The sequence below is a fragment of the Perca flavescens genome, chromosome 9 (genome assembly GCF_004354835.1).
Source record: "Perca flavescens isolate YP-PL-M2 chromosome 9, PFLA_1.0, whole genome shotgun sequence".
NCBI classification, from domain to species: Eukaryota; Metazoa; Chordata; class Actinopteri; order Perciformes; family Percidae; genus Perca; species Perca flavescens.
The window spans coordinates 9,784,160-9,807,001 of NC_041339.1; the positions used below are offsets into that span (position 1 = coordinate 9,784,160).

A 22,842-nucleotide genomic window follows, 5' to 3' on the forward strand; every position below is an offset into this window, starting at 1 on the left:
TAATAGTGTTATGGGCAGATTAGAACAGGGTGTGTATTATTAATGAGTAATGTGCTATTGTTGCTATTTGTGTTACCATTAATGTGATCTGATTAATATGGTGCTGTTGCTGCATGCTTTGATTATTAATCTGTTTGGCTGTGAATGTATCTTTGATCAGGGTACTTGTTGATGAGATGTTGAATAATGTAGCTTAGGTAAACTGTAAATGCTACATTGCTAGATCCTTCCACGGAGCTTAGTTACTGTTATGAGCGAGATAGTAAAACTCCCGTTAGTCTAACCAATGGTACCGCGGCGTGATGGGACAGTCATGGCGGGGACCCTTGTAGGCAACAGATAAGCGCTAAAAACTGCGCTGAAAAGGCAAAAATTAAATAAAAGGAAAGCTCTAGAAATTGATGCGGCCAGATGATCTAAACTGAGGAACTTTTGAAATGCCAAATGAAGATGATGAGACAAGTAAGCTAAGCTAGAGCAGTGCAGGATGCTAACTGTTGGGCAAACATAATATAATGTTGCCTGCAAACCACCGTTCATGTTTATGAATCAAACTTTTCCTTGTAGCTCCTCAGCAGCAGCCACTAGTCCAGTTTGCTGCTAACAATGAAAGAGCCAGTATACCAAGCACCAGCCATGAGCTTATAACTCCACAGTTGGCAGGTAGGATTTCTCATTGAATGAATATTATCCATCCATCTTCGTCCGCTTATCTGGTGTCGGGTCGTGGGGGGAGCAGCTCCAGCAGGGGAGCCCAAACTTCCTTTTTGTGAGCCACATTAACCAGCTCCAACTGGGGGATCCTGAGGTATTCCCAGGCCAGGTTGAAGATACCCGCTTGTACCCTGGATCTCGTTCTTTCCGTCAAGACCCAGCCTTCATGACCATAGGTGAGGATAGGAACGAAAATTGACCGGTAGATCGAGAGCTTTGCTTTCTGGCTCAACTCTCTTTTCATCACAACGGTGCAATAAATTGAATGTACTGTATGTAATATGTAATACTGCACCCGCAGTGCCGATTCTCCGACCAATCTCCTGCTCCATTGTCCCCTCACTTGCGAACAAGACCCCAAGGTATTTAAATTCCTTCACTTGGGGTAAGGACTCATTCCCTACCTGGAAAAGGCACCCAATCGGTTTCCTGCTGAGAACCATGGCCTCAGATTTAGAAGTGCTGATCCTCATCCCAGCTGCTTCACACTCGGCTGCGAACCGAGTCAGTGAGTGGTCACAGGCCGATGATGCCATCAGGACCACATCATCTGCAAAAAGCAGCGATGAGATCCCTAGCCCACCAAACTGGAACCCCTCCCCAGCCCGACTCCGCCTCAATATCCTGTCCATAAATACTACAAACAGGATTGGTGACAAAGCGCAGCCCTGGTGGACGCCAATCCTCACCTGAAACGAGTCCGACTTACTGACGACTTACTTACTGACACAGCTCTCGCTTTGGTCATACAGAAATTGCATGGCCCTTAGAAGGGACCCCCTCACCCCACACTCCCGCAGCACCTTCCACAGTATCTCCCGGGGGACCTGGTTATACGCTTTCTCCAGATCCACAAAACACATGTAGACCGGGTGGGCATACTCCCAGGCTCCTTCCAGGATCCTTGCAAGAGTGAAGATCTGATCAGTTGTTCCATGACCAGGATGGAATCCACATTGTTCCTCTTCAACCCGAGGTTCGACTATCGGCTGAACCCTCCTTTTCAGCACCTTTGAGTAGACTTTACCAGGGAGGCTGAGAAGTGTGATACCCCTGTAATTGGCACACACCCTCTGGTCCCCCCTTTTGAATAGGGGAACCACCACCCCAGTCTGCCACTCCTTAGGCACCGCCCCAGACTTCCACGCAATGTTGAAGAGGCGTGTCAACCAAGACAGCCCCTCCCCACCCAGAGCTTTCAGCATTTCTGGATCGATCTCAATCCCTGGGGCTTTGCCACTGTGGAGTTTAACTACCTCAGCGACTTCCCACCAGGGAAATTGACGATCCCCCATCATCCTCCAGCTCTGCCTCTACCATAGAGGGCCTATTAGCTGGATTTAGGAGTTCCTCAAAGTGCTCCTTACACCACCCTATTACCTCCTCAGTTGAGGTCAACAGTGTCCCATCCTTATTGTACACAGCTTGGATGGTTGAGAACATATGCAACTTAACACTTAATTTAGTATTTAACAATACTGAATAAACCTTACTAAACTAAACAGTTATTAATGCTCTTTGGTAGACTTATTGTAAAGTAGAGAACATATGTGTGATGGTTGGAGTCGGCTGGCTGTGAGTTTTTGTTCATTTTCTCTAGCTGTTAGTTTTTTTTATTTTGTTGGCTCTGTCTCTCTCCCTGTGTCTCATTTGCTTTCCCTCCTCCCCTCCGGTCTACTGCTTGCCGGCTGACAACACACACCTGCTGCCAATCCACCATAACCGCTCTCCCGCCACGCACAACTGCCAGCCATCTATAATCAAGCTCAGTACTTCAACCCCGGCTCAACAGACTAGCTCCGCTGAACCGTTGTCTCAGCTTCACCAGTGACACTCGCTACTAACCAGAAAGATCCTTTGCACCTGCCTGTCCCTGTGTGTTTCCTTGTCTTACCCTTCTTTGGGTTTGTTTCCGCAGTGTTCACCTCCAAGCCTTCCATATCCAGTCAGCTGGCCTCACCATTCAGTCCTCCTCCCACGGCACCCTGCTCCACTCTGCCTCTGTCTCCACGTCCAGCCAGCCCTTCCTCGGCTCCTCTGCTTCATTATCATAGTGTAGCCTCCCCGGCTGCAAGATGGTCTTCATGGTTGGATAGTTTATTCACTTTCTATGCAGAAATCAACCTAAAATAAAAGCCTAATACAATATTAAAATGATTCTCCTTTGAACCTACTGTCACATCCAACATACCATAGTAATTGACCGTTCACAAAAAGCCACGCCCCCTAGTTATTGTTACTACGCCCTTCAAACAATTGAGAACCAGACACATAGCCATGGCTGGGTTGAGCTCCATACCTATTGGTTTTGGAGTAATGCAGCAGACATATCCTCCAGGGCACGACAGAAAGGGCTGCAATATGCCATAACTAAAGTTATTACCAAAATAACTCTATGTAAAATTAGTTTTAGGACCGTTTAGCTGGTAAGACTGTGGTTCGTTTCTGTACGCTCGGCATTAAATCTGGTTAACTGATTTTGAAAACGGGGTTCGGTGTGCCAACGGTCATAAATCAGTTATTAGATGGTGCCCGTTTTCGTTGGCTAACGTTAGCCTTCAAAACACCACAATGAGCATCGTCACCGGTTACCATCATTTTCTTACTGATATATCACTAACGTTGATTACTTAAAATAAAAACAATTTACCTGGCAAGCTTGTTATGTGGGAGCAGGGAATGTGGACCCAAACACAGAGAGAGGGAGGCAGGCAGGCAGAAGATGGGTCGAACTCAGGGATTTATTAACAAAAAGCGGCAGTACAAAGACTGGGAAACACTCAGAGTCATGCAGGGAAAAACCAAAAGCAACAGACAATCCACAACAGGCTGACGGCAACACGCAGGCAGGAACGAACAGGAACAAATGCAAACGATCTGACAAGAGACAAAGGGAACACAGAGGCTAAATACATGAGGTGATGGGTAAATCAGAAACAGGTGAAACAACAGGTGAAGGACATCAGGGCGGGGCAGGACAATCACAAAGGAGGGAAAACACAGGAAGTAAACGGGACAAGACAAGACAGAAAACCAGACTATCAAAATAAAACAGGAAACAGAAAAGACAGAAAACATGAATTCAACTAAATACAGAAACTTGACACAACACTAGACCACACAAGGGAGAACAGGGAACACAGGAATTGACCGAAACACACAATGCACAGAACGGAGTACATCAACACAATAGGGAACAGGAATATACAGAACATACAAACACAGGAAACATACAGAAATCAATAAGGCAACAGAAGTGAACAAACAGGCAACAGAAATGGGACAAAATGCAAAGCAAAACACCGAAACCATAACAAAGCTAGCATTAGCTTACTGTCCAGTCACTTAACTTTATGTTTTACTTTTTGTTGAAGCTAAATTGACCATAAGCCTAGCTAACGTTACATAAAACTCACATTAGGGGTTTATAATCGGCTTTAACAGGGACTAAACATGTTCGATGGACATATTGAATCACATTTGACTTTGAGATCAATACAATTATCAATATCACAATAATTTGATTGGTACTTTTCCGTTTCATGTTTATAGCAAGGGTGACTTTGGTAAACTGTGTGTTTGCTTGTTTGCTTCACTAGTTTTAGTTTTTCCCTCATTAAAAAGGTGGTTCTTGCTAAGAATATCATCATCTTCTACAAAATGTGAGAAATACACTGTTCATTGCAAAACAGTAGTTTGCAATACTAAAAATACTGCATTCTCACAAAAGAGCAGTATTTTTTGATAGTAGCTTTCACATAGTATGTCTGTTTTTATGTTGGTATGATGTATAGTGGAAGATCAGAAAATGTGGGCAGGAGGTGGGAGAGAAGGCAATGCAGAGATGAAGGACATCAAACCACAATAATAGTTGTGTGTGTATAAGCCTTATCAACAAGTGAAAAGAGTCAGGTATGTTATTGTCATATTAGTTTGTTGCATGATGCAAATTACACACCTGTAATCCGAATCTATCTAGTATTTTGGGCAGGCGCAGTGCCACTCATGATTCTTATGTGTTGCTCTATTTTTCAACCCCCCTGTGTGGTCAAGGGTTCCTAGACTTTCTCTATTTATTACATTGTACTTGAATTATTAATTACCTCTGTATATTAATCTCTTTCAGATAACAGGAAAGAGTTTGAAAACTGATTTGACAACGACTGCTGAATTGGCCTGCTCAGAGGAAGAGGCACTAATGATTCCAGAAGAGGAAGCCAAAGACATCAAACACGTCAGCACTGAAGATCTACTTCAGTGCTGACGTGTAAGGTGAGCGTATTGTGTCACTTCCGGTGTTCCCGTGTTACAAACGCTAGTTTGCTGCTCCGGCAAAAACTCACTGAACTCTGCTTTACTGTTTAAATTAGCGGCTACAATTACAATTGTTTTACTCAAGCATATATACTTAGCTTCACTTACAGCAACTGACTCGCTGAATTTACAATTGTTAAAACGCTGTTAGCTATTTTAGCTTAGCCATTAGCAACGATACATGTAATAAATGTAGTATATTCGCTGCTCTGGAGGCAAGGCTTAGTGAATTTGAGTCACGGCTCCGCACCATGGAATCAGAATCGTATGCTTCCGTAGCTAGCCTGCACCATCTAGTTAATGCGGACCACCATACTATAGCTTCTGTAGCTTCTTTAACTTCTGCTAGCTGTCCCCCGTCAGACCCCGAGCAGCCGGGCGAGTGGGTGACTGTCCAAGGGAAGCGTAGCGTTAGATCTAGACCAGGGAGTGCACATGATGACGGTCGCTCTAAACCGGAGCGTCTTCGCCTCTCTAACAGTTTCTCCCTACTCAGCGATACACCCGCTGAGAAGCCAATTCTGGTTATTGGGAGCTCTATACTGCGATATGTGAAGCCGGCGGCCCCAGCGGCTACAGTACCTACAGTCATATGTGTCCCCGGGGCTAGAGCGGGCGATATAGAAACCCATCTAGAGCTGCTGGCTAAAAAGAACTGTAAATACAGTAAGATCATACTTAACGTAGGGGGTAATGGTCGTAAATCGGAGATCACTAAATTGAATGTTGAGTCACTTTGTGCATACGCAAAGACAATGTCGGACTCAGTAGTTTTCTCTGGACCCCTGCCAAACCTGACCAATGATGAAATGTACAGCCGTACGTCATCCTTCCACCGCTGGTTGTCGGGGTGGTGCCCAGCTAACGATGTGGGCTATGTGAATAACTGGGGGGCGTTCTGGGGAAAGCCTGGTCTGATGGAGAGAGACGGCATTCATCCCACCTGGGACTAAAAAATCTGACCGAGATTATCAGACATAAACCATGACAACCCAAGTTTGATATTAGTAATCAGGGGTGCGGTACTACGCGCCCCTCTGTGCTTCCGTTGGAGCAGTCACCCACTCATAGTCTAATAAGCACGGTGTCTGTTCCCCGACTCAGATCGGTTAAATCAAAGGTAAACAAAAGATGCGCTATACTTAACAACCTAATTGGAATTAAAACGACTGCACAAACGATTGAACAAAATAGGAAAATAAGATGTGGACTATTAAATATTAGATCTCTGTCTTCTAAAGCATTATTGGTAAACAAGTTGATATCAGATAATAACATTGATTTATTTTGTCTTACTGAAACCTGGCTGGGCCATGAAGACTATGTTAGTCTAAATGAAGCCACTCCTTTCAGTCATATTAATACTCAAATTCCTAGAGGCTCAGGCCGAGGAGGGGGAGTTGCAGCCATCTTTGATGCAAGCCTGTTAATTACTCCTAAACCTAAACTAAATTATAACTCCTTTGAAAGTCTTGTTCTTAATCTTCAACATCCAAAATGGAAAACATTACAGCTAATTATATTTGTTGTTGTCTACCGAGCTCCAGGTCCGTATTCTGAATTTTTATCTGAATTGTCAGAGTTTTTATCATGTTTAGTCCTTAAATCAGACAAAGTACTTATTGTAGGTGATTTTAATATCCATGTGGACGTTGACAATGATAGCCTTAGTACTGCTTTCAACTCATTACTGGATTCAATCGGTTTCAGTCAGAGTGTGCACAAGGCGACGCACTGTTTTAACCACACCCTCGACCTTGTGCTGGCATATGGTATTGAAATTGAGGATTTAATAATATTTCCATGAATTCGGTATTATCAGATCATTCTTTAATCACTTTCGAATTCTTACTACCTGACTATATTAAATTAGATAAAAGCTTCTACACCAGATGCCTATCTGACAGTGCTATAGCTAAATTTAAAGAAGATATTCCAACAGCATTCGACTCTATGTCATGACTTAACATAACAGAGGACCTCTATGTTAACCTCAGTCCCTCTCAAATTGATACATTTGTAGACGGTGCTACGATTTGCCTACGGACGACCTTAGACTCCGTTGCTCCCCTGAAAAAGAAGATGATGAAGCAAAGGAAATTAGCACCTTGGTATAACTCCCAAACTCGCAAATTAAAACAAATCTCGCGAAACCTCGAATGTAAGTGGCATTCCACAAAAATGGAAGAATCCCGTTTGAATTGGCAAGAAAGTCTGAACCCTGCTGCTTCCTGCTGAACCCTGCAGCTTCCTGCTACATCCAGTCACTGTTCCATTATTAATGTGACTATTATTGCCACTGTTCATCACACCACCAACCGGCCCGTCAGACACCGCCTACCAAGAGCCTGGGTCTGTCCGAGGTTTACTCTATCTGTAAAGTGTCTCGAGATAACCTATGTTATGATTTGATACTATAAATAAAATTGAATTGAATTGAATTGAAAGAAGAAGACCTACACAGACTTTGAAATGGGTAGGTAATAAACTATTATTAAATCATATCCATCTATTAACAGTAAATACTTAGGTTACATTTTGTATTCACATGTAAAGTGCAGTGAAGGAGAGATACCACACGTCCTTCCTGCTGCTGTCAGACATTATAATTAACACTGCTCCAAGTACCACTCCACCCTATCTGACAATTTACTCACGTGCAACGTCAGTGTACACCTTATTATGCAATATCAATAACTCCTCTGTGCAATACTGTGAATACCGTGTTATTAAACTTTCTGTCTGTATATTTAACTGTTTTAACTGCTTTATTCTTGCAATTTTTACTGATGCTTTTGTCATTGCACTTTCCTTTTGGTACAGTATCACTGAAAATGTCCTCCACTGTGGGATTAATTAAGGATCTTATCTTATTTAAAATTTTTATGTTTGTATTTTTCAGATCTCTCAATTGCCATGATGACCAAGATATTCAACGGGGAAATGTGGAAAGCTGCCATATTCCCAGTCATTACTTTGCCAAATCATCTGTGGTAAGTTTACAAAAATCGTAATTGAAAATGGGAGTAGGAAGTAAAGAGAGGGCAGCATAAAATGACACCTTTGGTATCAAAAGTAAATACTTTTTAAATAATTGTGATTACTATGAAACCTTGATGTTAGCCCTTTTAGAGAGAAAGTTATGGCATATTTTATGGGACGATGTATAACATGCTATTTAAAGCTTTCATTTACAAAGTGATCAAAATACATATTGTCAAAATGGCACTTTAACAGCGGTTGAGAATAGATGCGATACAGCTAAGGTGACAACAGTTAAGTTTATTCACCAAAACGACTAGTTAAGTTCAGGAAACAGATCGTGGTTTGAATTAAAAGTCTAGAGGAACAAAACATGTTTTCCTGGGGGATTTTTGCGTAACTTTTGGCCGTAGCTGTAGCCCTTCTACCGTAAACAGCCCACCTGTTGTGGATCTTGAACTTAAAATGCACAGACTGCAGTCCCGCTCCTACTGACCAAATGGCCTTACTGTTCAATTCTATTGAAAGACTGAATTGGAGCTTCTGAGGAAAGGTTTGTGGAGAATTTAACTACGTTAACGACATTTGGCTTGCCATAGTGTACTTAATTAAACCGGTCTTCTATTCACATCTGCAAAAAAAAATAAATAAATAACTCAACCACTTCTTAAAAACAAAGGGAGAAGAAACCATCCATCCATCCATCCATCTTCGTCCGCTTATCCGGTGTCGGGTCGCAGGGGGAGCAGCTCCAGCAGGGGACCCCAAACTTCCCTTTCCCGAGCAACATTAACCAGCTCCGACTGGGGGATCCCGAGGCGTTCCCAGGCCAGGTTGGAGATATAATCCCTCCACCTAGTCCTGGGTCTTCCCCAAGGCCTCCTCCCAGCTGGACGTGCCTGGAACACCTCCCTAGGGAGGCGCCCAAGGGGCATTCTTACCAGATGCCCGAACCACCTCAACTGGCTCCTTTTGACGCAAAGGAGCAGCGGCTCTACTCCGAGCTCCTCACGGATGACTGAGCTTCTCACCCTATCTCTAAGGGAGACGCCAGCCACCCTCCTGAGGAAACCCATTTCAGCCGCTTGTACCCTGGATCTCGTTCTTTCGGTCATGACCCAGCCTTCATGACCATAGGTGAGGGTAGGAACGAAAACTGACCGTTAGATCGAGAGCTTTGCCTTCTGGCTCAGCTCTCTTTTCGTCACAACGGTGCGATAGATTGAATGCAATACCGCACCCGCTGCGCCGATTCTCCGACCAATCTCCCGCTCCATTGTCCCCTCACTCGCGAACAAAACCCCAAGGTACTTGAACTCCTTCACTTGGGGTAAGGACTCATTCCCTAACTGGAGAGTGCATTCCATCGGTTTCCTGCTGAGAACCATGGCCTCAGATTTAGAGGTGCTGATCCTCATCCCAACCGCTTCACACTCGGTTGCGAACCGATCCAGTGAGTGCTGAAGGTCGCAGGCCGATGATGCATTCAGGACCACATCATCTGCAAAGAGCAGCGATGAGATCCCCAGCCCACCAAACTACAACCCCTCCCCACCCCGACTACGCCTCGATATCCTGTCCATAAATATTACAAACAGGATTGGTGACAAAGCGCAGCCCTGGCGGAGGCCAACCCTCACCTGAAACGAGTCCGACTTACTACCGAGAACCTGGACACAGCTCTCACTTTGGTCATACAGAGATTGGATGGCCCGGTCATACGCCCCTCCACACCCAGAGCCTTGAGCATTTCTGGACGGATCTCATCAATCCCCGGGGCTTTGCCACTGTGGAGTTGTTTTACTACATCAGTGACTTCCGCCTGGGAAATCGACGACAATCCCCCGTTATCCTCCAGCTCTGCCTCTAACATAGAGGGCGTATTAGTCGGATTCAGGAGTTCCTCAAAGTGCTCCTTCCACCGCCCTATTACCTCCTCAGTTGAGGTCAACAGTGTCCCATCCTTACTGTACACAGCTTGGATGGTTCCCCGCTTCCCCCTCCTGAGGTGGCGAACAGTTTTCCAGAAGCACTTTGGTGCCGACTGAAAGTCCTTCTCCATGTCTTCTCCAAACTTCTCCCACACCCGCTGCTTTGCCTCTTTCACGGCAGAGGCTGCAGCCCTTCGGCCCTTCGGTACCCTGCAACTGCCTCCGAGTCCTCCGGGATAACATATCCCGGAAAGACTCCTTCTTCAGTCGGACGGCTTCCCTGACCACCGGTGTCCACCACGGTGTTCTTGGGTTACCGCTCCTTGAGGCACCTAAGACCCTAAGACCACAGCTCCTCGCCGCAGCTTCAGCAATGGAAACTTTGAACATTGTCCACTCGGGTTCAATGCCCCAGCCTCCACAGGGATGCACGAAAAGCTCCGCCCGGAGGTGTGAGTTGAAAGTCTGTCGGACAGGGGCCTCCTCCAGACGTTCCCCAATTTACCCGCACTACACGTTTGGGCTTACCAGGTCTGTCCAGAGTCTTCCCCCACCCCTGACCCAACTCACCACCAGATGGTGATCGGTTGACAGCTCTGCCCCTCTCTTCACCCGTGTGTCCAAAACATACGGCCTCAGATCAGATGAAACGATTATGAAATCGATCATTGACCTTCGGCCTAGGGTGCTCTGGTACCAGGTACACTTATGAGCATCCCTATGTTCGAACATGGTGTTCGTTATAGACAATCCATGACTAGCACAGAAGTTCAACAACAAACAACCACTCTGGTTTAGATCAGGGAGGCCGTTCCTCCCAATCACGCCTCTCAGGTGTCTCCATCATTGCCCACGTGTGCGTTGAAGTCCCCAGCAGAACAATGGAGTCCCCCACTGGAGCCCCATGCAGGACTCCAGTCAATGTCTCCAAGAAGGCCGAATACTCCGAACTCCTGTTTGGTGCATATGCACAAACAACAGTCAGAGTTTTCCCCCCCACAACCCGCAGGCGTAGGGAGCCGACCCTCTCGTCCACCGGGGTAAACTCCAACACAGCGGCGCTCAGACGGGTCTTGTGAGTATCCCCACACCCGCCCGGCGCCTCACACCCTGGGCAACTCCGGAGAAGAAAAGAGTCCAACCCCTATCCAGGAGTATGGTTCCAGAACCAAGACTGTGCGTAGAGGTAAGCCCCACCAGATCTAACCGGTAGCGCTCCACCTCCCTCACCAGTTCCGGCTCCTTCCCCCGCAGAGAGGTGACGTTCCACGTCCCCAGAGCCAGCGTCTGCTGCCCGGGTCTGGTCCGTCGAGGCCCCTGACCTTCACTGCCACCCATGTGGCATTGCACCCGACCCCAACGGTTCCTCCCACAGGTGGTGGGCCCATGGGCTGGGAGAAGAAACAAAAAAGTCTCTTTTAATGTATGGAAGATTTTTTTTTTTTTTTGGGAGAAGAAACAAAAAATAAAATAAAAGATCTTCCATACATTAAAAGAGACTTCTTCGAATAACGCACAAAACCCAAATCTTTTGTTCTTGTCACAGCAGCAGCAGCAGCAGCACCGAGGGATCCTACTTTCCTGAGTACAAAGCCGGCCATCAAGGACTTCCCCGACTGGCAACAGACTGGAGCAGAGGCTGTAGCAGGACAGCATTTATTTATTTTTTGCTACTGAAATAATTGACATTATGATAGACAGTGGACAATATAGTGTGACAATTAGTTTTTGTTCTCAAACATGTACACATATACAGCTCACAAATGTGTAGTCAAAAGAGAGAAATACAGTATATTTCAGCGACTCCTACAGTCGCTACAGAAGAAAAATAATGAATTTTCTTAATAAATACATTTTATTCTTGGCTCAATTGTTCAGTGTCTTTGGGTTCAAATAACATTACCATGATCCCATAGGCATAAAATTTTTTAGAAAGTGACGTTTTTTAAAACATCCTGTTGTGTGCGCAAGCGCCTTTTTATTACCACGGGTTTACAGACACGTCTCGAATAATTGGGTATCACCTGGAACACAGCCAATAATTGAGAGACACACCCACCAAAGACAGAAAACATAACTTAAGCCGTTGCACACCGTTCCCAGGAAATGTGCGTGTCCCAGCTCTTTGTCTGAGGGGAAGCCCACAGTCTCAGACTTTAAAAAACACTGGTTTAAGCTTTTAAAAGTGTTTTTGTACATTAGCCCTTAGTATAGACCACAGTAGGATCAGACTGATCTCATGAATTGGCGTATATATGACACGCCCATTTGTATTCCATTTTTGCGTGTTATCAAGACGCATAATCGCATTTTTGCGTGTATATCAACGCAAATCGGCCGCCATTGACCTACATTGCGAGTCAATTTCCGCTGTAGCGAGTAGTATAAAGGAACGGGGGATTGAGTAAGGTAGTTGGGGTGGCGGATGGGTAAAACGCAGGACTTTCACCTGGGAGAGCTGGGTTTGTGTCCCGCGTGTGGAAAGCGTGTGCTTTCCCTGTGTAAACCCAACCATTTTTTTTTTTTTTTTTTTTAACAGGCGTGTGACGTTGTTCTTGCGATAGTATGTCGCGTTCTCGCAATAACACGCAACGTGGCGAGGCCACGTGGTGGGTATGTTTACATCAGCTGTATACAGCGTAGTTATACACGTGGATAGCTGAAAATGCATACAATAACACGCCATTTGGCTTTATGAAAGTGGCGTGTATATTTACGCAAAGTCATGATGCCATGTTGGTAGGATGATTATTTCAAAATCTAGCTACATACAAGAATAGCTTTTAAGGTGTTAGTGTGCTATTTTCTATAATAATTTGAACTTGTGTAAATTGTCTTTGAGTACCCTGAAAAGTACTTTATAAATAAAATGTATTATTATAAGTAATATAATTGTGTATGATTTATCTATCTTACTTTAGCAATTAAATTTAGTAAAGGTATTTAAAGTAATTTCATGTGACCTATACTGATCAGTTTTGTTACATGGGTTAATGCAAGATCAATTGATCGGCACATCTTCCTGACATCTGTACTACGTATAACAGATGTCAGGAAGATGTGCCTGAGACTGCATCTGTAAGATGTATAGCAGATGTTGGGAGTGGACATGTATATGAGCCCGCATCTTTACGATGTATGACGTATGTTAGAACGATGTATATGAGTGCATCTGTACGACGTATAACATACATTAGAACGATGTATATGAGTGCATCTGTACGACGTATACAGGTGGAACGATGTATATATATATATAAAAACGTCGCAGAGAGAGCGGCTATATGTAGCTGAAACGTGGAGCAGCGACGTCCCGGGGATGTCGTGCCAGTGAGCAAACAAGCAATCTACTACATATCCCCGCCGTATTTTGATTACGTCGCCAATACATCGTGTGACGTATGTGTGCTTACTGGGGATGCTTTCTTTGGCAGTATCAGCAGCACTCACTTGCCCGCAGCCTCAGCCCGCTTATAATACTTCCGGCTTCGATCTTTTCAAAATAAAAGCGCTAGCTAGCAAGTTAGCTAGCATTAGGTAACCAAAATGACCCTGTTCTCTGGCAGATTTTTTTGCGATTAACTTATGTTAGAGCTAACATAACAGCCAAGCTAGCTCTAAGTGACCCACATATTATTTTGTTTCACTCATTTAATAATCTATAGCAGTTTCTAGCGCTAGCGTTTTTATTTTGAAAAGATCGAAACCGGAAGTATATATTTGTTCCCACAAGCGGGCAAAGTGTGCAGCTCATACAAGCAAAACGTTTTATGATTAACTTGTTTAGCACCTGGTTGCATAAGCGGAGTTTGACGTTTGAGCCAGGGGCAAAAAAAAAAAAAAAAAAAAAAACTCATTGTAGCAGCTGAGACCTGGGAACACAGCACGAGCACGTATGGACAAAACAAACATGCTAAATAAACATATGTTTATTTTTTAAAGCAGATTTGAAATTACATTGTAACAATTTAACAATTTGCCTTTATGAAATCCAGTCGCATGTCACGACTGGATTTCATAAAGGCAAATTGTTAAATTTGTGTTGGAGCACAATAGACAGATGGTGGCGGAATTCCCCGACACTTAAATTCAACTAAAATGTAACAGTGAACAATCAGTGTTGGACCTAAAGTCTGTTGAGATGGCTCTCCAAACGCAGAAACCAAGCACAATCACACCATAAAACGTTAAGACACGTTAAGAAAAAAGATCAGTATTTTGCCGTAATGTTAGGTTTCAAGAGAGGAAAACTATCCAGAAGACATGACAGTGAAGATGACAAGAGCGGGAAAATATCCAGTGTAATCTCCATACAGGACTCAAACTGTTATAGCGCTGAGTCTTCAGTGGAAAGAAAGATGAGAACTGACTGAGTCAAACTCAGAATCAAATGAAAACCTTGTTTACATTTTGAATACAGTACAGGCCAAAAGTTTGGACACACCTTCTCATTCAATGCGTTTCCTTTTTATTTTCATGACTATTTACATTGTAGATTCTCACTGAAGGCATCAAAACTATGAATGAACACATGGAATTATGTACTTAACAAAAAAGTGTGAAATAACTGAAAACATGTCTTATATTTTAGATTCTTCAAAGTAGCCACCCTTTGCTTTTTTATTAATAAGGGAAAAAATTCCTATAATTAACCCTGACAAAGCACACCTGTGATGTGAAAACCATTTCAGGTGACTACCTCATGAAGCTCATTGAGGGAACACCAAGGGTTTGCAGTGCTATCAAAAAAAGCAAAGGGTGGCTACTTTGAAGAATCAAAAATATAAGACATGTTTTCAGTTATTTCGCACTTTTTTGTTAAGTACATAATTCCATATGTGTTCATTCATAGTTTTGATGCCTTCTCACATCTACAATGTAAATAGTCATGAAAATAAAGAAACACATTGAATGAGAAGGTGTGTCCAAATTTTTGGCCTGTACTGTATGTGTGCATAACAGAAGGTTGTCATGAACATTTGATTTCACATTGACAATGTTTCACTAATGTTTAAAAGATGTGTTAATGTTTAAGTCAAAGAGTACTAATAAACTGTGAATCATTGTTTAGTAATGTTTATTCAGCACTGTTATGCATTTATCAAGTGTAAGTTAAGGTGCATATGTTCTCTACTTTACAATAAGTCTACCAAAGAGTATTAACAACTGTTTAGTTATGGTTTAGTAATGTTTATTCAGTATTGTTACACATTAATTAAGTGACCATTTAAGGTTAAGTAATGCTTATATAGCATGCTCAATAATTGATATAGGTTGGGCTTTAAGTTAATGTCTACATGAAGACAAAGGAAGAAGCAAACCTCTGCATGGAGACTATGGAGTCTTTTCCCTGATCTCACCCTCTATCAAAAGTAAGTCATATGTTGGAGGATGGACAAACATAGTGGACAAAGGTATGAGGACAACCATAACCCGTAAATAAACAATAAAAAAAATTTCTCATAATGACGTGGCTTGACCGTGAATCTTAAGACATACATGCTATCAAACATCTTTATCAACCACCTAGTAATATTAGGAAATACCTTCATCAACATCAACTAAGGGTTTACTTAGACACTTTAGTTAGCTTTTATTTCCAGTTTAGGCTTTTTAGTACATTACCTAATATTAAAATATACACCTTAGTTAACTGTTATTAAAAGTTAGTCAAGGCTTGCTATTGTATTGACTAATGGTAAAATAGACACCTTAGTTAACTGTGATTAAAAGTTAGTCAAGGCTTGTTACTGCATTAGCTAATAGTAAAATAGACACCTTAGTTAACTGTGATTAAAAGTTAGTCAAGGCTTGTTACTGCATTAGCTAATGGTAAAATAGACACCTTAGTTAACTGTGATTAAAAGTTAGTCAAGGCTTGTTACTGCATTAGCTAATGGTAAAATAGACACCTTAGTTAACTCTTATTAACAGTTAGTCAAGGCTTATTATTGCATTAACTAATGATATAATAGACACCTTAATTAACTGCTTTTAATAGTCAGGGCTTATTACTGCTAACCTGACTCCGCCAGATGGATTGCTTCGCATTTGCTCGGCATATCCATCTGGGAACTTTCCGTTGGAGAACTTTTGGGAAGGGGCCAAAATACTGGTTAGCTGATTGGATAAACCATCTGTCTATCACCTATGTTGGTGATAGACGGGCCAAATCAACCAATCAGATCAACAAAGCGTATGAAAATACAACCACAAGCCCCTGCTGCTGCAGGCAAAGCAAAGCTCGTTAGCTCACCAAGCAAGCACCATGTCGGTAAAGGATATTTGCCGTTTGTGTAACGAGAATTTTGTCACGGCCTGGCCGTGACTCAGGCTGCTGTCTTCCTTTTTTGGTCGTGTGTGTGGAGTGAGTGTGTGTAGGCGTGGTCGATCCATCAGGGCACCTGGCTCTCCAGCGCAGCTGCAGGCAATTCACTAATCAAGCTCCAGCACTAGTACTCCTGTGATCTAGGCAGCCAGCGCCAGTTCGTTTCGGTCCGTCTAGCGGTAACTACTCTCGGTCCATCTCGCTAGTCTCTAGTTACTTTGTTGCTATCTCAGTGTTTATCTTTTAATTAACACTGTCATCTATCTATGTGCAGACGAAGGTCAACCTACTCTTCGCTTCCAGCCACGCCACCAGCCCTATTTGTTTTTGAGCCTGCCGTGCCTATCTCTACTTCTCCACTCCATTTGGGTCACCATCCTCCTACGTGGATTTACAATATGTCTGTTCGGCTGAACTTACATTAAAGAACTGTTGTTAACTCCCAACCATCTAGTCTGTGTTCGCTCTTGGGTCCACACCTCACCCTAACAGAACGAACTGGCCAAAGAATGGACTCTGCAGACACAGACTCGCTCCGCCATGCTCTAGCTTCCCAAGGTGTGCTTGTAGGAAGCCATGAGCAGGCTATCCAAGAAACCAGGCAGACACTTCAACAGCTAACCACTTGCATTGCTCAGCTCAGCAATAAACTGGATCAAGTTACCCGTCACCTCTCTTCGGAAGCTCAGTCCCCGGCTGCAATCCCCTCTTCTGCTCCCTCCGTGGTTTCCAGCCAGCCCTTGTTAGCTCGAGAGCCCATTTTCCCCCTACCTGAACGGTACTCTGGTGATTTAGGTTCCTGTAGCTGTTTTCTTCTCCAATGCTCCCTTGTATTTCAACAGCAGCCAGCCACCTACCACACAGATAATTCCCGTATAGTTTTTATTGTGGGTTTACTGTCCGGGAAAGTAGCGCAGTGGGTTACAGCATTATGGGGAGGGGGTTCATCTGTTTGTGAGTCTTATGATGCCTTAATTTTGGAGATGCGCAAGGTTTTTGACCACACAGTGCAGGGTAGGGAGGCAGGAAACAGATTATTTTCTCTTTGTCAGGGCTCAAGTTCAGAAGCAGAGTTTGCAGTAGAGTTTTGTGTTTTAGCTGCTGAGAGCGGTTGGGGTAATACTGCTTTACAAGCAGCTTTTGTTCGCGGTCTGTCTGAGGAGGTGAAGGACCAGCTAGCAGCTAGGGCTAGACAACAGGTTACAAGGGCGTAACAGAGAGAGGAGTGGGAGTAGGCACCGTCCTCGTTCTCATAACTTGCGCCGTGAGGCCGTGCTAGTTTTTTCCCAGTTAGTTCTCCTGCCCAAGCAGTTGATCAGGGGGAACCCATGCAACTAGGCAGAGCTCGCCTCACTCCTACAGAACGCCAGCGGCGCCTTCGTGGTGGATTGTGTCTCTATTGTGGTGAGGCAGGTCATAACTGTGCAGGCTGCCCTCAGTTAAACGGTCCGGCTCACCAGTAAGTGGAGGGATCCTGGTGAGCCACACCACCGTTCCTGCCCCTTTCCCTCATAAGCGCATGCAGTTGGAGGCTACCTTTCTGTTTTCGGGTGAACCCGTCTCCGTGACGGCCCTAGTGGACTCCGGTGCAGATGACAGTTTCATTGATTCCTCCCTAGTGACCAAGGCTGGTCTACCTGTGGAATCCCTCTCGGATCCTAAGGATTTCAACGCCCTGGATGGACGCCTATTAGCACGCATCACACACGTCACCGCACCCCTCAACCTTCTTCTGTCTGGCAATCACCATGAGGTAATCAGATTTTTTGTCATTTCCTCACCCCACTCTCCTGTTGTGTTAGGCCAGACCTGGTTACAATTACACAATCCACACATAGACTGGTCTACACGTTTGATAGTTGGTTGGAGCCCTTTTTGTCATTACCACTGTCTGCAGTCAGCACGTGCCCCCAGCAAGGACCATAACACCCCGTTACCTGAGCCCCCAGATCTCACTCTTGTGCCTCCCATGTATCATGACCTAGGAGAGGTATTTAATAAACAGAAAGCGCTATCTCTGCCCCCTCACAGACCTTATGATTGTGCTATTGAAACCCTACCTGGTGCCCCACTTCCCTCTCATCGGTTATACAATGTGTCTAAACCAGAGAGGGAGTCTATGGAGAAGTATATCTCCGACTCCTTAGCTGCTGGGCTCATCCGTCCCTCCTCCTCTCCTATGGGAGCTGGGTTTTTCTTTGTTAAGAAGGACTCGACTCTGCGGCCCTGTATTGACTACCGTGGTTTGAATGAGATAACTGTAAGGAATAAGTACTCTCTTCCTCTCATCGATCCTACTTTCGAACCCCTGAACCGAGCTAAGGTCTTCACTAAACTGGACCTGAGAAACGCCTACCACCTCATCCGCATCAGGGCTGGGGATGAGTGGAAGACCACTTTTAACACCCCACTTGGCCATTTTGAATATTTGGTCATGCCTTTTGGTCTCACTAACGCTCCAGCTGTGTTTCAGGCCCTTGTTAATGACGTCCTCAGGGATATGCTCAACCGGTTCATCTTTGTCTACTTGGATGACATTCTGGTATTCTCTCAGAACATGGAGGAACACATCCAGCACGTCAGGTTGGTGTTACAACGCCTACTGGAGAATAAACTGTTCGTAAAGGCTGAGAAATGTGAATTCCATGTTCCATCTGTGAGTTTTTTGGGGTTCATCATGGAGCAGGGACAGCTGAGGCCGGATCCCAACAAAATCAAGGCAGTGACTGACCGATACCCGCCACCCGGAAACAGCTCCAGCGCTTCCTGGGATTTGCCAGATTACAGGATTACAGTAAGGTTGCTGCTCCTCTCACCCAACTCACCTCTCCCTCTGTCCCATTCTCCTGGGATTCCAAAGTGCACACAGCATTCACCACTCTCAAAGACTTGTTTTCTTCTGCCCCTGTGTTACTCCACCCAGATTTGTCGCTGCAGTTTGTTGTGGAGGTGGACGCCTTGGATAATGGAGTGGGAGCGGTTCTCTCACAACGGTCACCTCAGGACAACAAGTTGCATCCATGCGCCTTTTTCTCTCGGCGTCTGTCGCCTGCTGAATGCAAATTTAATGTGGGTAACCGTGAGTTACTGGCGGTGGTGTTGGCTCTGGAGGAGTGGAGACATTGGCTGGAGGGAGTGGAACAGCCATTTCTGGTTTGGACTGATCACCGGAATTTGGCTTATCTTCGTTCAGCCAAATGACTGAATAGTCGCCAAGCTCGATGGGCCCTGTTCCTGGGACGGTTCAATTTCACTTTGACACATAGACCCAGCTCCCGCAACATGAAGCCGGATGCTCTCTCTCGACAGTTCGGGCCGGAGAAAACAGTCAGTGAACCCTTGACCATTCTGGCCCCCTCCTGTGTGGTGGCCGCAGCCTCTTGGGACATTGAGGCGGTGGTGAGGGAGTCTCAGCAGACCCACCCTTCTCCTGTCACTGCTCCACCTGACCTGTTGTTTGTGCCCGATCCTGTCAGGTCCCAGGTTCTCTAGTGGGGTCACTCGTCTAAACTCACCTGCCATCCTCTCCTTCCTGCGTCGACGTTTCTGGTGGCCCACGATGTCAGCTGACACCCGAGCCTTTGTGTCGGCCTGCTCCATCTGCACCCGAAGCAAGGCCTCTCACAGGCCTCCGGCTGGCTTGTTGCTACCCCTACCTATTCCCAGTCGACCGTGGTCTCACATCGCGCTGGATTTCGTCACCGGCCTTCCACCTTCGGACGGCAACACAGTCATCTTGACTGTAGTGGACAGGTTTTCTAACGCTGTGCATTTCATCCCCCTGACTAAGCTGCCCTCCGCCCTTGAGACTGCTGAGCTGTTGGTTCAACATGTTTTTAGACTGCACGGGATACCACGGGACATTGTGTCGGATCGGGGTGCACAGTTCTCATCTCAGGTTTGGCGGGCTTTCTGTACAGCTTTGGGTGCCTCTGCTAGTCTCTCTTCTGGTTATCACCCTCAGACAAACGGCCAGACGGAACGAGCGAATCAGGATTTGGAGTCGGCTCTGCGGTGTATGACGTCACGTGAACCCGCATCCTGGTCCACGCACCTAGCCTGGGTGGAATATGCGCACAACTCTCTGTCCTGCTCTGCTACGGGTATGTCCCCATATATGGCTATGTTTGGTTATCAACCTCCCCTTTCTCCTGAGCAGGAGCGGGAGGTGGCTGTCCCGTTGGTCCAGGAGCACCTCCGTCGGTGCCGGCACGTGTGGCGGGAGGCTTGGGCTGCCTTGGTACGGACTACGGCTCGGAACCGGCATCTGGCGGACCGCCGTAGTGTACCTGCACCCGCATATACACCGGGTCAGGAGGTGTGGCTGTCCTCCCGTGATCTCCCGCTGCAGGTGGAGTCCGAGAAGCTGGCACCTTGGTATGTGGGACCCTTCGTTGTTAAGGTGGTCAATCCCTCTGCGGTGAAGCTGCGGTTGCCTGTGTCCATGAATGTGCATCCCGTGTTTCATGTGTCCCTTCTCAAGCCTGTCTAACTACCTAAAGGTAGAATTTATGGCAGAGCTATTGTATTGAATTGTAAAATATTGTAAAGGTATGGAAATATGTCACTTAACATGTCACATAAAGGTGTATGTGAGATTTTTCCCTCCCACAGCCAACTAAATCAATTAGTGTCCTCTTTCTGTGTGTAGGCAGCAACACTGTTTAATAATGACACCTGATATGAGCTGTTTCTGTTTTCAGCTGCTATAATTTACTCTCAAATGGACCTCTGGGCCTCCTCACTGCTTAAACAGCCAGAACTTCGCTGTGAAAACAATTGTTCTATTCAATCTTGCAGGGCATCTGCAGTAAAACACAACACAGATAAATGCATTAACCATGTTAAGTCTAGTTTTACGTAGACAAAATAATGTCAAAATAATGCAAACACATTACATTCCAGTATTCAATCATACTGTTATCAGTTAAATATTGTCACGGTTTTCTTTCTTACTGGGAAATTGCACCTGATGGTGTGATTCTGCAGACCCTCATAATACCTAGATACATATCCAGATTTATAGCATAAATAGATTCATCCATACCTTTCTACTCAGTGTGTGCTGTGTGGAAATTGTTCAGAAAGTTAACATAGGTTGCATAGTTGCATATATATATTTTTTTTGCTATTATGCTATTACGTTTTGACCATAAACAGTGTACTTTCTCCTCAGAAATAAATTGTGTTTTATCTTATTCCACTTTACTAATACCAGGCGTGCGCGCACACACACACACGCACGCACGCACACACACCCACGCACACACACACTTCCCTCTCCGCTCTCCTCTTTCCTCGCATAAAGGGATCAGGCCTCTATAAATTGTCTGAAAACATAAAGGTCTGTGCCTCCTATGTGTCATCACACAAAACAGGCACTCTTATTTGATGTACAATTAGAGAATGCATTTGATTGATTGGATTGTAATCCCTTATTGTGAGAGTACAGGAGCCACATGCTATTTTTAGGCCGATTTGAGAATATGACAGAGCTTTAGTCACAAGGTGATGGGAAAGAAAAGGCTGCATTGTCTTTATGGAGCACCTACATACAGGTGTATTTAGAGCAATGTGCTGATGCTGTGACGTGTGATAACTTTAGTGTATTTACAGTAAACTTGTGGATTCGTTTTTTGCTTGGATTTGTTCAGTGATTTTTTCACACACTTCACTGCATGAAACACCAGTTGGAGCCAATTTCAGCTTGTGTATTCCTGTTTAGTTCAAAGGTCAGAGGTAGAGTGAAACTGGTAATACGGCTTAACATTTGCTGCAACTTAAAAAGTTTTGCTAACATGTTAGAGTTGTGTAAATGTAGCCACTAAGCCAAAAAGAGAAAACATTTGGAGGTTTTTCATTTGACACTTCTAAACATTTCAGAAAAGTCAGTCAGACAGTCACAATACATGGACAATGGACAGTTCAAAACAAAAGTCAGGTGCCCATACGTACACTGAAACCGTTTTTGCTTGCTGCAATCATTTCTCTTGTTTACATTGGCCAATATCATTCCATTTTTATTTGTCACATGAAGTTGTACAAGGTACAAATCCAGTGAAATATCCCATCAGCTCCTTCAACTTGTGTATGATTTATCATAAAGCAGAATGTGGCCGTCAGATCGGTACACAGAAAAATAGTCATTACTTAACATTTAATTTAGCTGACGCTTTTATCCAAAGTAACGTCCAATAAATACATTCAACCATGACGGTATAAACTCCAAACAGCAAGAATCGAATACAAGTATTAGCTTTAAACAAGCAAACTAACAAAGAGCCACATGTAACTGCAACATGTGAGAGGTGGTTTGTTGTTTTATATTAAAGATCAAATATCATGTAAAGAGATTCAATATTTGGTTGAGAATTACGTGGAATGTACTTCTTTAAACGTAACACTGTCACCGCAAATATGTTTTATTCTCATTGGTGTATACAGACCAATCTCTGCAAAATCTATATTCTTTGAAAAATGAAATGCTATACTAAGAGAATGCAGCTCAGAGAAGTGAGTAATTATAATTGGTGATTTTAATTAATGCTTGCTCTTGGGGGAATTACTGGAATT

General features: G+C 44.5%; 1 protein-coding gene and 1 long non-coding RNA gene across 2 annotated transcripts in view; one reads left to right on the top strand and one right to left on the bottom strand.

Moving 5' to 3' along the window:
- Window positions 1-22,842, bottom strand: part of slc1a7b (solute carrier family 1 member 7b) — a 124,269-nt gene that overhangs the window by 95,952 nt on the left and 5,475 nt on the right. The window lies entirely within an intron of this gene.
- On the top strand, window positions 4,854-12,201 carry LOC114561886 (uncharacterized). Its single transcript, XR_003693405.1, has 3 exons — window positions 4,854-4,986; window positions 7,931-8,021; window positions 11,488-12,201. It is a non-coding gene; the product is annotated as an uncharacterized LOC114561886 (long non-coding RNA).